At 39.6% G+C, this 15,524-nt stretch overlaps 1 protein-coding gene across 1 annotated transcript in view; it reads right to left on the reverse strand.

Moving 5' to 3' along the window:
* Nucleotides 1-15,524, reverse strand: part of LOC106638944 (calmodulin-lysine N-methyltransferase) — a 328,715-nt gene that overhangs the window by 297,587 nt on the left and 15,604 nt on the right. The gene's annotated exons all lie outside the window — the stretch shown is intronic.

The raw sequence follows: 15,524 nt of genomic DNA on the forward strand, positions 1-15,524 counted from the left end.
CAGGTCAACTCACAGAAGGATCAAAGACCAACTCATAAAGACACACAGGATCACCACTATACTGACCATCGTGACAGGAATCTGGTAAGTAAAATTTCACTGTTCTTATATATCATTCTCATAACCTCCAAGGGAAAACGTACACAAAGAAAACATTTTTTCATATCGATATTATTACTAAATCACAAAATCTAAGGACCTTGGTTGTAACACATAATTGCATGCACAAGCATATACCCGATATACATGTGACAAGCACTCGAAACAAAATTTTCTAAACTAATTAATAAATACAAGGTGTAATTAACCGAAAGCGAGAAAAAGAAGACTATTGATGAACACTAATTAGAGCGCGTATATCTATCGGGCTAACACAAAATACACAACATCAACAGTGCCTTACGATTAAACAAAAAATATATATGTATATATATATATATATATATATACGAATATACAAGACAAACTACAGATAAAACTAGAGATCAAAATTATGAGTGACGTAGAAACAAACGATACACTGAGAGGAGGAGTACAAGAAGTTGAGAGATGCACAGACGCACATACAGTAGAACCGATTAACACAGACGACGAGGTGATATGGATTGGCTTAGAAAATGATCCAGAATCATAGACAGAGTGGCAGAAAGCCAGCAAAAAACAGAAGATTTTTATGATGAAAGTGTTAAAGAAATTAACGTCAAATATAAGACGTGGGCGGCTATCTCATAGGCAAGACATAAGCGATACCGAAGCCAATGCGCCATCCCATACTGAAACACATAAGCCCCGCTTATTAGAAAAATAAACTCCTCACGCCGAGCGAGAAAATGTGACAACTAACAGGAGCAAACCCTTCACTAATCAACCTAGCTATAAAGCACAAACCGGACATAACACAAATATACACGATATAATAAGAGAAGCAGCTGCACAGGCGGTGCAACAATATAAGCCACTTAACAACAAACGTGCCAACATTTGACGGCGATCCCGTTAAGTTACCTCTATTCGAACAAATGGTAAAAATGATATCATGGATTGTAAGCCCTTTATACGAAAAGTTTTTTCACTAGCAAATAAATTTAAGGACAAGACAGTCGAATTTATACCATGGCTAGCACATTTCTCTTCTGTAGACCAATTTTTAGTAGAACTGAAAAACAGATACAGCAGTATCGGGAGCGTCGATATGTTATTGGCAAAATTAAAAGACATAAAGCAATACGAAAGCAAACTCGTAGAAGACTACAGCAGCTGCGTACAGAAAATATACGATAGAATAATAAAACTCTACGACTTGGACACGACACTACTCCCTAGTCAACGACAGGCATTGAAAGAGAGCGCTGAAAAAGAAGCCATAAAGCAATACACGTAAGGGATGCAATCGTCTTATAACTACAGAGTAACATGCCTTAGTCCAAAAACATTGGGCGAAGCTATAGTAGTGGCACTGAAAATGGAAAGCGACCTCAGCTTATGTGAGATAATGCCAGCACGAATTGAGGCTCAAATATGCTTAGCGAGAACAGAAATAAGAGATAAAAACGATCGTGCGCGTAACCAAGAGCAAACAGAAGCATGCGAAACTTCAGAAAAAGGGAAAACAATCGGGGGTCATCAATATTGCTCGTATTGCAATGAATACGGGGAGCATGCTACAAAATTATGTATGAAACTGGTAGCAGACGCGACGAATAAGAAAATTCAAAACCCAGGCATAAAAGCAAATGACCCACCAGCGCAGACAGCGCAAGATAAACAAAATGTAAGAGTTAAAAATTGCGCTTACTGCAAACGAAGGGGGCATGATACAAGCGAATGTCGCACACTAGTAAGAGACGCAGAGAGTGGGAAAATAAATCAGAACGAAGGACGAGAACAATTCAACAACGATAACAGGGAAAATACGAAAGGAAATTTCAAATACCGAAATAACTATAATTATCCCTCTAATACGTATAACCAAAACTATAACAACGATTATAAAAGGAACCCCTATAATCATGCGCGTTACAACAGACATAACAACTACAACAGGAACGTTGATTATCCAAGAAATAACAACAACAATTACAATAACCAGTACGGTAACTACAATAATTATAGATTCAATTATAAACATAAAAAAAATTATAATAGGGACGAAAATTATAACGACAGAGGACCTCCGAATAGAGCAAATGATGCACCTGATGGAAAAATATTTACGCATAGTACGGAACATTTAAACTTGCAGGACGCTCGTCGTGCTCCCCAAACGCTGAGCGGGCCCCGAGAATAGAAAGAGAGATAGGGTGTAAGAATGAGACAAAAGCAGCCAAGGGATAGAAGAAGCCCACAGAATCAGACAAAATACACATCGGAGACACAGACCTTGAGCAGGCTCCTCAAATGGCTGAAAATGAACTAAAAGGAAAAGTATGCAAAGTAGAACTTATGACTAAAAGTCCTTTAGCTGAAGAAAAAAGTATCAATAAAAACTTGATTTTTTCTTTCCGCAACGTAAATATATTGAGTACTAGGAGCACACCACCATCAGAAATATTAGACAACAATCAGCTGCTATTACGTAGTGCAAAATTTTACCTGGATACTGTTGTCAAAGTATCAATTGTGAAGGAATGCTGTCTCACTACAGACTTGCGTATGGAGAGCAGAGAAAAAGTCCTAATAACTGGCGTGACACACGGAGCACGCTGCACGTTAGGGACCACTAAAATACCTCTTAACGGTATCATAATAAATCTGCATGTAGTCCCAGATACCTTTCCGATAGAGATGGAAGGCATTATTGGCTTGGACGCGTTTAAGTTATATAATGGCCTCATAAGCGCCAAAAAAAATTATTAAGAATTAAAAGACATCAGAATCCGATTACTAAAACCAGAATATTTTAAAATTCCCGCAAAGTCGAGGAAAATAATATTGGCGCGTATAAAAGATGATAGCAGCCACGTACAAGTCGGCTGGGTCCCTCTACAAAACATAAAAGAGGGAATCTTATTTGGAAATTTTATTGGAGAAAATAAAAACTCAAAAATATATGCGAAAATTATAAACATAACAGGCAAACAAAATGACAAGCCTGTACCGGAGGTAGATGTTTTCAAATGTAAAACAAGACAAGGGGCGGAATCATTCAGCATCGCTGGGGACGACGCTGAATGGTTGAACGAAGCAACGATCGGGCTCTTTAACACTAAAAATTCAGATAAAAATAAAGAAGATAATGAACTTATAAAAGAAAAAAGTGCCATAAGCGGTAAAAATAAGTACAATGTAAAGAGCGACATTAAAAAGAAGATATTAACAAATCGGATATAGCGGCTCGAATAAAAAAAATAATGAAAATTGTCGATACATCTGGCTGCAACATGGCTGCAACATGGCTTGCAAACAATCATTGCCAAAAGGGTACGTATACAATAAAACTAAAGGAGCAAATGCAAATAGAATTGACAAGCTACTACAACAACAAATAATTGAACCCTTGACATCCCAATATAACTCAAATATGTGGATTATCCCGAAAAACGTGGGACCCAACGAAAAAAAACGCTGTAGGATCGTAACAGATTTCCGGCTATTAAACGAAATAATGGTCAGTACGTGTTATCCACTGCCATTCCAGAATGAAATCTTGGAAAATTTAGCAGCTGCAAAATATATAACCGTGGTACATTTGAAGAGCGAGTTTTTCCAAGTAGAAATTTACAAGGAGGATGCTCATGAAACTGCGTTCTCAGGATCAAACGGACATTACCAATATAAACGAACGCCGATGGGATGCATAGACTCCTCAAGTACATTCATGCGAGTGATAACACTAGCACTAGCAGGCCTACAAGGACGTAAGATAGAGGTATATATGGACGACATCATGGTTTTCGCAGAAATCTTGGAACAACGAAATAAGATTCAAAAGGCTCTTAAAACGGTTAGCCGAAGAAAATCTCACAACATAACCGAGAAAATGCCAATTTCTTTGGAAGGAAACAAAAGTGCTCGGTCATATTGAAGGCAATGGCCAGATCAAAACAAATTCAGAAAAAATTTAAGCAGTAAGAAGTTTTTCTAAGCCGACAAATGCGAGAAAAATGAAACAATTTCTCGGGCTAGCAGGGTACTATCGACTTTTCATCAAGGGTTACGAAAAAATAGCCCAACCTCTCTCAAAGCTTACAAGAAAAACAGCCGAATTTAAATGGGAGAAAGAACAAGAACATGCGTTTACAGAATTTGAAAATGCTCTGTGCAGTAAGCTAGTACTGATTGCCCCAGATATAAACGAACCCTTCATCGTTACAACCAACGCATCAGACTACGCCATCAGAGCAATTTTAAGCCAGGGAGAGATAGGTAAAAATCACCCTTGTGAATATGTGTCCAGATACTTGAAAGGCAGTGAATTACGATACCGGACCTACGATAAGGAATTGTTGGCAATAGTGTACGCTAAAGAGCAATTTAGGCCATATTTGTTCGGTCGTAAATTTACAGCCGTAACAGACCACGAACCGCTTGAGCACTTTCCTACATTAAAGAAGCCGGACTTAAGATTTACAAGGTTGAAAGCAGAACTTCGAGGATACGAGTTGGATATTGTTTACAGACCTGGGCTAATAAACATGGCACCGAATGCCCTGTCTCGTAACCCAATAATAAAACAAGGGGAATACAACTCAGAACTACCACGCCGGGAGTTGTATGAGCTTGCGGAAAAACAGGAAAGGGACAATCACGAAGACGTAAACGCACCACCGGCACGACTATATAAAATTCGTACAAAGAGACAGAAGAATCTAATACGAAAGAATAAGAAAGTCAAAATAGAAACATCTGACTCAGAGGAAAGAGACGAGAAATTAATTAAAAAGAAGCCTAGAAAAACTTAGAGGAAGCGAGCACATATCAAGCACCAGCAGTCGCAGTGATACAGATACAAGATTAGAACAGGAAATGACGGAAAAACCAAAAAATAAGACAAAAAAAGACAACCTTACAACGATAAGCGACACAGAGGAAATTTTGTCGCAAGGATCAGCAGACAACAAGCTAGCGTACGTACGCAAAGAAAAAAATTTGGAAAAAGAGGTGAAAACATCGAGCATACAATTTATAAACAAAGGTACCGCAGGAAAAATATAACACAAAACTCGTAAACGTCAATTGGATACATTTCATAGGAAAATCCCGGACTTTTCTAATACTGTCGAGCATTCGCACAACTTGGAAGAGATTATTATTGCACATTGCAATTCACCGGCAGCAACGCAGAGGAAACCCAAGCTGGCAGAACATTGGGGATTCTAACTAGCGTGGAATAGCGAGGCTGCGGAGAGAGTAGAAAAAGAGAGAGAGCGAAAAACTAGGGAGGCAATAGAGGAATCAGCAACGACAGCAACACCTGATGGAGACAAAGAAGGTAAAGAGAGATCGGAATATAAAAGAGGGGTACAGGACCAGCAGAGGGAGAGTAGAGTCAAAAGTAGACAGCAGGTAGACAAGCAAGGGGTGGAAATGACCGAACCAAGCCGAACGGCACTGAACGAACATGCGAGCCAACGACCGCCAGATGTACAAAAACCCGACAGCGAATACAAAAATTATAACAACAGAGGTCCAATTACCAATTTAAAATCAATACTTAACGAATCAACAAATCGATTTCGAGCAAAGGTCTCAATCGACGTTAAACAGAAATACATTAGGGGAAAAGAAGGCATAAGAATCAACGTATGGGAAAGCGATGATATACCAATCGTGATGAACGACGAAGAAGATGCGAAGACTCGAACATCGGGGACCCAATGCGCAGAATCCTACAAACGACTAAGAACGATCGACGTCCCTAGAGATGGGAGCTGTCTGTTTCATTAATACTCCTGTACGGGTTGGCAGAATCAACAGACGAACTTAGAAAAGCGCTGCGCAAGTCAAAATGGATAAATAAATGTAAAGACCCAAAAGAAGCAAAAACAATACTCAATAACAACCATGAATTCGGTGATGGGGAATGCGCTTTTATATTCTCACAACAGTATGAAGCAAACATATGCACACACCTACAAGTGGCACCCGGTAAGACAGTATACCGACACTTTATGGGGGGGAAGACGCAGAATTCAAGCACATACACCTTGAATGCCAACACTACCAAGCCCTTGTAGAGGAAACCAATAGCGACGCCTCACCTAAAAATAATATTGGAAATTAAGAGGATGACTCCGATAATCAGGAATCTCCAGATAACACAGAAGAAAACCTTGAAGGAAACAGCAACGAACAATATGTAAACAAAAGGAATGGAGAGAATGGTGAACAGGGCACATGGAATACGGAGAGCGACGAAGAAATCGAGAGATGATGATGATGATGAAACTGATTTATTTATGCCAAGGTTTAAGAAACCGAATGGCAAAAAAAGTACATACAAGTTTTTACATATTGATGTATACAGATAATATACCGATCTACAATATTTTTAAAATAAAAATAAATTATTTGAGCTAATTCATTGAGACGCAAATTCTACAGTAATAATGTATACTACTATAAAAAATAATGAAGTACAAATCATAAGAAATTCATCACAAAATATCGTAACAATATCAGCTGGCTACAAGCAAATAGTCAAAAAACGCAACTTCAAAAGATTCAATAGAATTTTTTAATTTAACTGTCGCAGGAATTTTTTTCGATAATTTTAAAGCACTTAAAACAAAAGAGCGCTCGTAAGTGACTGTTCGGGCAAAAGGGACAAAAAAACACCTGCAACCCGCCTAGCGGATCTTCTCAAACCCTTAATCGACGGGAATAATTCTACTAAATATTTTTGTCTTTCTGAAGTGATCACCCGATAGATCATACAGTCCAGGAAGTATCTCCTTCGGTCATCAATTGTTAACCATCTAAGCTGTCGGTAGAGGAACCTCATTTCAACATCGCGACCCACCCTGAAAATAAACCTTACAACTGTAGTAAGAAGACGGTGTAACTTTAGCTGGAGGTACTTCGAAAGATCAAGGTAGGCCAGCGATGCGTAGTTGAAATGGGGGAGCACAAGTGCGGTCACAAGCATCTTCTTCGTCACGCACGACAGTGAACCAGCCCTATACCAAAGCCGATGCAAGGCCCCATGAACGGCCAAGCAAACCCGAGACACCTGTGCGTTCCAAGTAACATCATCAGCAAAGATAGCACCCAAATTCCTAACCGAAGAAACAAAGGGTATCACAGTACCGTGGACGACAACTGGTGTCACACCTGAACGATCTATATTTCTAAGTAACTGTGCCGTAGCTAACAATTGTGCCTTTATCTTAGAGAAGTTAAATGACAACCCAAAGTCTGCAGCCAAACCGTCAAAAGCGTTAATGTCCTCGTTAAAATTTCTGATGGTGTCTGGAACATCAGAAGGCAAGCACTGGATATACACCTGGAGGTTGTCTGCAAAGAGCAAAGCTTTACTGTATTTAAGACATGATATGATCGAGTTTATGTAAATAAGGAACAGCATGGGTCCGGGCAAGGATCCCTAAGGAACTTCCGAAGTAACGTATCGAGGCTCAACTGACCCCCCCCCCCCACCTCCGTCTATCACAGATAGAGAGCGTTGGGATAAAAAAGATTGTACAAAACGAATTGAGTGGCCCAAGAAATTTTGTTATTGAAGTGTTAGCAAAAGTCTCAGGTGGTCCAAAGTATCAAAAGCTTTCTTGAAATCAAAATAAACAGAAAAAGTAATCATCCCGCCATCCATACTCCATAGAATATCGTCAGACACCCACACAAGAGCTGTCTGTGTGCTAAGCCCTCGTCGAAAGCCCGATTAGAAAGGTAACAAAAGCGAAGCACTTTCCAAATAGTTATAAAGTTGATCGGCGATCAAATAGTCCATCACCTTTCCAAAATGGGGCAAGTTAGCTACTGGACGAGTTTGCAAGGGGCATGTGGGGTTCTTAACCTTCGATAGAGGCACGATACTAGCAATCTTCCATAAGTCTGGGTATGTATTAGAGGCCAACGAAGTATTGAATACATGTACAAGAAAGGGTGCTATAATGGATAACACATCTTTAAAATAATGCCGTTACAAATCATCGTTACTCAAAATTCTAATCTTTGAAAGACAATGCAACATCGCCTGGCGCACCTCAACCACAATAAACGGGCGAAACGAAAAGCCATCACAAGAGGCACCCCCAGCTATTCGCTCGAGATCCTCCGTAGAACACGGGAGATGAGCACACGCAACTGAAGAGTAAAATTCAGTCAGTAAATCAGGTGGGAAGATGTTACCCTGCAAATAGGGCTCACTAGCAACAAAGCCGAAGTGGCGCAAAATCTGCCATGAGGACTGTGGAGAAGAAGCCCTCAACAGTGCCTGACGAAGAAAATTCTCGCGTGCCTGCCGAATTTTGGCCTTAACAATCCCACGAAGCGCTCTGTAATTACGCAGCAAACCTACGTCGCCACTTCGCCTCGCTCGCCCGTACATGTGATCGCGGATCCCGCAACGCTCCCTAAGAGCATCCGTGAACCAGGGCGCCGGAGGCCTACGATAGCGACACTCCCGAAATGGGGCCTCAGCATCCAAAAGGCTGACCATGATCTCCCTAAATCTAGCAAGAGCGATATTCACATCGGTACTGAACAAAGTGCTCGACGCCCGACCCATAGCCACAGAGGTGAGTCGAAAACGACTCTGCCAAAAAATATCCAAAATCTCACAGCTGTCTAGGCACCCGGGTCTCATGTACCACCTCAATTTTATATTCTACATAAATATAATCATGCTCGCCTATAAATGGCGCCAATGACTGGCCGGCCAAAACTATTTTGTCCAGGAAGTCGACTACAAAATGGTCGATGCAGGTGTTCGCGGTCCTCCGATGGTGTGTAACTGAAAACTCTACCAAATCCAATGAACAATCCAGAAGAAACCGACGCAAATGTGACGAGTAAAAATCTGTATTTAACAAATCGGTATTTAAGTCGCCTGTAATGAACAAATTAGAGTAACGCGTGGAGCATCTACTGAAAGCCTCGAAGAACTTTGAGAGTACCTCACCCTTTGGACGCCTATACACAACTGCCAATAAAAGCTTCGGCGACAACAGTGAAGACAGCTCAACAAACATATATTCATTTTTGTTAACGGATGAAATAACTGAAAAATCCAGTACTTTACTGTGAATTATGTCCCTCATATAGCAGGCCACACCACCACCCTGAACGTATTCCTTTTTACCGGTACTCAATTTCAAACATCGGTAATTATGCAGAAGGTGATAAGATGGGATCGAATAGAGAGAAAAATTACGTGCCAGAGTGAGCCACGTTTCTGATATAGCCAGCACATCAAGGTCAAGTCTGTCGAGTAGCCACTCAATTTCGTTCATGTGTGCCCCCAGGGAGTTGGCATTTATATGCCCAATACGTAATGACCCGCGACCCGTGCCATGAGGTACCGAGAAGGATCCGCTGGCCAGTCAATTTAATAATTTTAAATCCACGTTTGTAGTAATAATAATGAGGTCTGCCTTATGATCTCTTCGTACAAAAATCTCGCCACCACGCACCCATACATATTTGTAACCACGCTCCCTTGCTACGTCTTTGACCCACAAATAAAGCTTGTGCACCGGGTAGGAGAGCATTTCGTTGAGCCTGATAACAGTGTTGGTGTTTTGATCTGGAAATAAACTTGAATAATTTATTTCACCGAAAGACTTCTTGGTTGACAAAACGAAGTCGCGCATACCAGTCGACGTAAACGACACCACGAAAGATTTATACGCAAATACCGCCTCCGGCCTAGCTCCTAGAATTTTTAGATAGTACAGGCTTTATGTTTAAAACATCGCTCTGCAGGTGCTGCAAACTAAGCACAATTAACACTGAATTCATAATGTCCGCCAAGGAGCGGCCAGACTCATGTGGCACCCCAGTTACCTTCAAATCAACTGTAGGCCTAGCTCTCTCAATGACTTTACGCGCGCCCATCTCACCCTTTACTTCGTCCATCCGGGATGTAAGCTGGTCAACCTGCGCCCGCAGGGCGACGATTTCGGTCACAAGTTCACAAATGCGCCTATCGTGCTCCGCTGCCATTCTGGTTATGGAATTTAGACGCCTGTTGATAGCGTCGAAGCAACCCATACTATATGACTTAATGCTATTTATAGACGTCATCAACTTGAAAAAACGGCGATTTTCATCAAAGTCCTCCTAGTCGTTTGGTATCGAAGCTGCCTGATCGACCACATCAGTTAGCAAATTATCTTCACTCTTGGCCAGCAAGTCGATGGCTCGCTCTAAACCCGATGCACCAGACAACGAGGCGTCCAGATTGATAGTGTTAGCGAGGCCACGATTTAAATCATGCTGCTTGGCTCATAAGGTAGTCGCATCAGAAACCTCTTCGCCTCTTTTCTTGTCACAACGATACACGCGAGCGTAGCAGTCGTTCTCAGGTCTCAACATTATATGGTAAGCGATGCAGCTCAGGTGGAATCAATTTTTGCATACCGTGCAGTTCCATGCATCGTTTGCAATCTTCTTGGTGCACTTTTTACACTTATACATCGTGACGTCACTAACCCAACAACTCACGCGAAGCCCAATACACGAACACGCGGCGATATTAAGCCGGGTAAATGGTCTCGATAATTTCTGTTAAAATTTAGCGAGAAAATAAAGTATTAAAGGCCAATAAAACTGACATTTACAAGCGATACAAAATTAAACGTACAATATTAACAGTAACAACACGCTAAAAACTAGATGTCAGCGTAGCTGTCGCAGAGTAATATGATCATAAAATTCAAAAGATGATGTGGCCAGAGCAAGGCTAAAAGTCAATCTAAAAAATTAGCTAGAATATGTATTGCTTAAGGCTGATAATACTAACAATTAAACAATTACAAACAATACAGGTTTATACGTACAAAGTTAACAAAAACAAACATGCTTAAAACTAGATGTCAGCGTACCCGTCACAAATAACTTGATTTTAAAATTTATAAGATAAGAGTATAGATAAAAAGGAATCACGTCTCGTACAATTTAAAAGTCTCTCTTACATAGGATGAAAAACAATAACACGGCGCAGCACCACTTACAATCACTCACAACAGCAGAATATCAAGGCACCCATGGGTTTGAAGAAGAATGTAGTTAACAGATAAAATCGAGACACCAACAAGCAGCAAGACGAGTGACAACACAACCAATAGGTCCGTGAACTGGAACATTCGAGAGATGGTAATACTGTGCCCTTTAAATCGACTACTCGTCACTGAGATAAGCAGAAGATGGTGCTCGTCCACAACAGATTAGAATATCACCAATTCCAGAGGATGCCGCAACCCGAAGGAGATGTTACTACAAATTGGTCCACCAATAAGAACAACTAAGCGATAAATACCATCAGCTGTTAGCCACAATACTCCGACGTTAGGAACTCCAGGAGGCCGTAATCACCAACACGCTAGGTGAGAGCCCACCCAGGCTCCAGAGGAAGGTGTGCCTACAGACAAAACTCCAAACGGAGGTATAAGCTTTGTGCCAGGTTATTAAAATACAGGAGCACCAGTTATAAAAGTATTCTGCTACGCACCCAAAAGAGAGAGAAAGAAAGAGAGAAGGCTGATGAAGAGCGCATCATGCCCCCATCTAAATTTCCATCACCACTGAACACCAAACGAGATTCTCTCACCGGATAGCGACTGGAGTCTAAACAAAGCTTTAATAGAAGAAAGCGACGATAGTCCTGGCGGAGAGAAAAAAACTTTCGACAAAGTGGGCACAGTGGAAAAGTATGAAGTATGTAGAACACGATTGTCACGCGACATACCTCCATGAGCCCCGTAAGGCAACACAGACCTCACCCCATCTCAAAAAATGAGAAAAGTTGAAGATTACCCGTTCAGGTGTATCAATAACCTAACGTTCTTCACAATAACAGACGATATTCCAGGTACAGAGACTATCAACGCTTTATATGAGCGAAGCTCCATAAATCTGGTAGTCTTGAGTAACGAGACGAAGGCAATCGGCGACGTCATGCTATCCAAAATAAGAAAAGTATGCATTATTCGAATGTACGCGAAAACTTACTTCGAAGATTCAGCGCTGAAATCCGACATAAAGAAATGTGTGATAGCCCTTAGATCACTAATAATGGTGAACAAATTAAAAACGATAGGACTGGTAAGAGACTTAGCAATACTAAATCTTAACCAATGAACGTACGTAGCCGAACAGTTTGAGGAAATTCTCAAAGGCGTAAAAATAAATTATACACAAATACATTGATAGTGTCACCAGTAGATCAGAGATATAAGTTAATAAAAGAATATCACAAGTTGGCAGTAGGACATCGTGGTATTAATAAATCGCGTAGTAAGATAGTGAAAGATTTTTATTGGCGAAATGTGAGGCCAGACGTAAGACAATACTTACTTGGCTGCTCGGCATGCCAAACGAAAAAGCTAGAGCAAGTAAAAAAAAACAAGCCATGGTGATCACTGACACTTCAAGCAGACCATTCGAAAACATATTGATAGACTTCTATGGACCAATAAACTAACCATCAGCTCGCAACAATACATACATTTTAGAATTCAAATACGTCCAATAGGTATACAAGCGAACGTCGATACACTTTAATCATTGTATCTATAGGCGCATATGTATAGATGGCGGTACTTTTCATACAAGCACTCTCTATAACCATCCATACATGCTCTTTCTCAATATATAAGGTATAGAAAATACTGATAATACAAATCCACATAATTTCTTTTTCAAGAAATTTTTCTTTGGGGGAACAATTAAGAACGAGAAAAAATCCTCCCCGGGTGCGGATCGAACACCCAACCTCCTGTTTACTAGACAGTTGCTCTACCACTTGAGCTATCGAGGAGCTGTGCATTCACTCACACCGTAAGTTAAGATAAGTTCTTGTTCTCAATTTTCTCGTTCTTAATTATTTCTCCAAAGAAAAATTTCTTGAAAAAGAAATTATGTGGATTTGTATCATCAGTATTTTCTATACCTTATATATTGAGAAAGAGCATATACGGATGGTAATAGAGAGTGCTTGTATGAAAAGTACCCCCATCTATACATATGCGCCTATAGATACAATGATTAAAGTGTATCGACGTTCGCTTGTATACCTATTGGACGTTTTTGAATTCTAATTTACCGACAAGCATTAGAGTCACATTCCTCTAATACATACATTTTATCAATGCAAGTTTGGCTAACCAAATATACAGTGCTGGCCCCCATTCAGAAAGCAACGGCAGAGGAAACAATGAGAGCCTTAACGGACAGATTCATTGCATACTTCGGAGCCCCAGAGAAATTATTATCAGTTAGGGCGACACACTTCATGGACAGAACTATGGAGGAATTCGCCAAACTATTTAAATTCGACAAAATCGGGAGCACAGCTTACCACCCGCAAAACAACGGTGCGATCGAGCGTATGCACCACGCCCTGACAGAATATTTAAAGGCATTTGTTAGCCAAACTGAAAAATGGGACGAAGTACTACCACTGCGCGCACTGGCATACAATACATCAGAGCACGAGAGCACAGGCTACTCCCCACACGAGCTCGTATTCGGCCAACGTGCAAAACTTCCGTTAAGCTTTAAGCAGCCGGAAAAAGGACATACATACATAGACTTACTAGAACAAATAACAGGGAACCTCACACAATTACGAACGCTAGCAGCAATGATACAGACGCAAAACAAGTACAGATCAAAATACTATTACGACAAGAAACTGAATACAAAGTTCTTCATGGAAGGGGAATTGGTATACATATTAAAAGAACCGTCCAAAGGGAAGTATGACGACCATTTTGAGGGGCCATATAAAATAATGTGTATAGAGTACAAAAATCACAACGTAAAATTACAAAGAGATAACGAGATACGCGTAGCACACGTAGACAAAATCAAAAAGGCGTGTGTATTAAAATCCCCACCCCCTAGGGGAAAACGAGAAAGAAAAGGAACAAGATACTATAAAATAAACACGTGTTTTTTTCTTTTTTTCGGACCTTGGAAGGATGAAAATGAAAGTGCAGAAATATAGAGAATAAATAGTTAAGTATGTAGATGGATACAGAAAAATGCACACATAAACGTCACTTAAAACCGTTTTAGAAATCGGGAACTTCTCCTTACAAAATCAACGCTAACAAGTACGTATAGAACTCATTAGAAACTCTTTTTATTTCGCGGCCCTCGGAGGAGCTGTGAGAGAACAACGAATTATGAGGTAAGAAAATATAAGATAACAAATAACCGCGTAACCATTAGACATTTCATGAATCAACACCCCCTTTTCTAAAGAAATAATATTAATAAAATACATACAAAAAAAAAAATGTTCCCTCATCGCAGCCCTTGGACGCACGTGCAAAGTAATAGCAAAAAAAAAAAAAAAAAGGAAGAGAAGAGTACGCGTATGTCAAATTTTTCTGGCTGCACAGCATACAACGTATGAGAAAATAAATAATAAAATAAATGATGAGGTATTATATTTTGCAACCCTTATCAGGAAAGGCATTGTCAAAAAAAAAAAAAAAAAAAAAAAAAACAATGAGAGATATTGTTTATAATGAGAAAACTATATGTTTACACTCAGAACTATAGGAATAGATATAATAATAATAATGATAATTAATAAATAATTATTATTAGTATTGTATTTCTGTAAGAACAAAAAAAAACAATCAAAAGGAAAACATTATTAATAATACAACAACAAAAAATAAAAGGATGTAATAACAAAACATTTTCAAGTACACTTACAATTACACGTGATACACTTCAGAATAGTGTAATTAGTACATTTTAAAGAAGGTGAGATATGCACATTTCCAAGAAAAAAGTCTTATTTTCAATTTATCGTGATTTGAATTACCAAGAAATACAGCTACAATTGGAAATTTTCAACAAACGCGCCCTCATCTATAATCCATCAATTACTCTATTTATGGTCACTCCGATATTCCTTACCTACTATCAAAATGTCAAAATAGATAGACCCTAGTTCAACTTTAAGAATCGTCTATTGGAGATCACAGAGAAAAAAAACTATGACTGCATAATTGATCATAAAATTCAGATTGAACAGTTATCAGAGGACAATAACAACTACTGGAAATTCTGGAGCTTCGTTTTACACAACGAGACTAAAATAAAACTGAACAGGGGAAATACTCACACATATTTGATTTGGAAGACGTTTAAGATAAGGTCTTCTCCACTGTAGAAGGGATTAAAATCACAATGAAATCTAAGGCAGCATTTCACAATGTCCATGACAACAGCATATACATGCATAGTAACACAACATTGTAGAGCCTATAGGACACAGTTCTCAGAAAACAATGCAATGGCTGTAAAATATATGTCAAAGAAAAAATTTGTGTATATGTACATACATGTGTATTTATACGGGAAAAACCCTACTCAAGAGAACA

Source organism: Copidosoma floridanum, unplaced genomic scaffold (genome assembly GCF_036245765.1).
Source record: "Copidosoma floridanum isolate Cflo_tuat_1 unplaced genomic scaffold, Cflo_Japanese_pri ptg000030l, whole genome shotgun sequence".
NCBI classification, from domain to species: Eukaryota; Metazoa; Arthropoda; class Insecta; order Hymenoptera; family Encyrtidae; genus Copidosoma; species Copidosoma floridanum.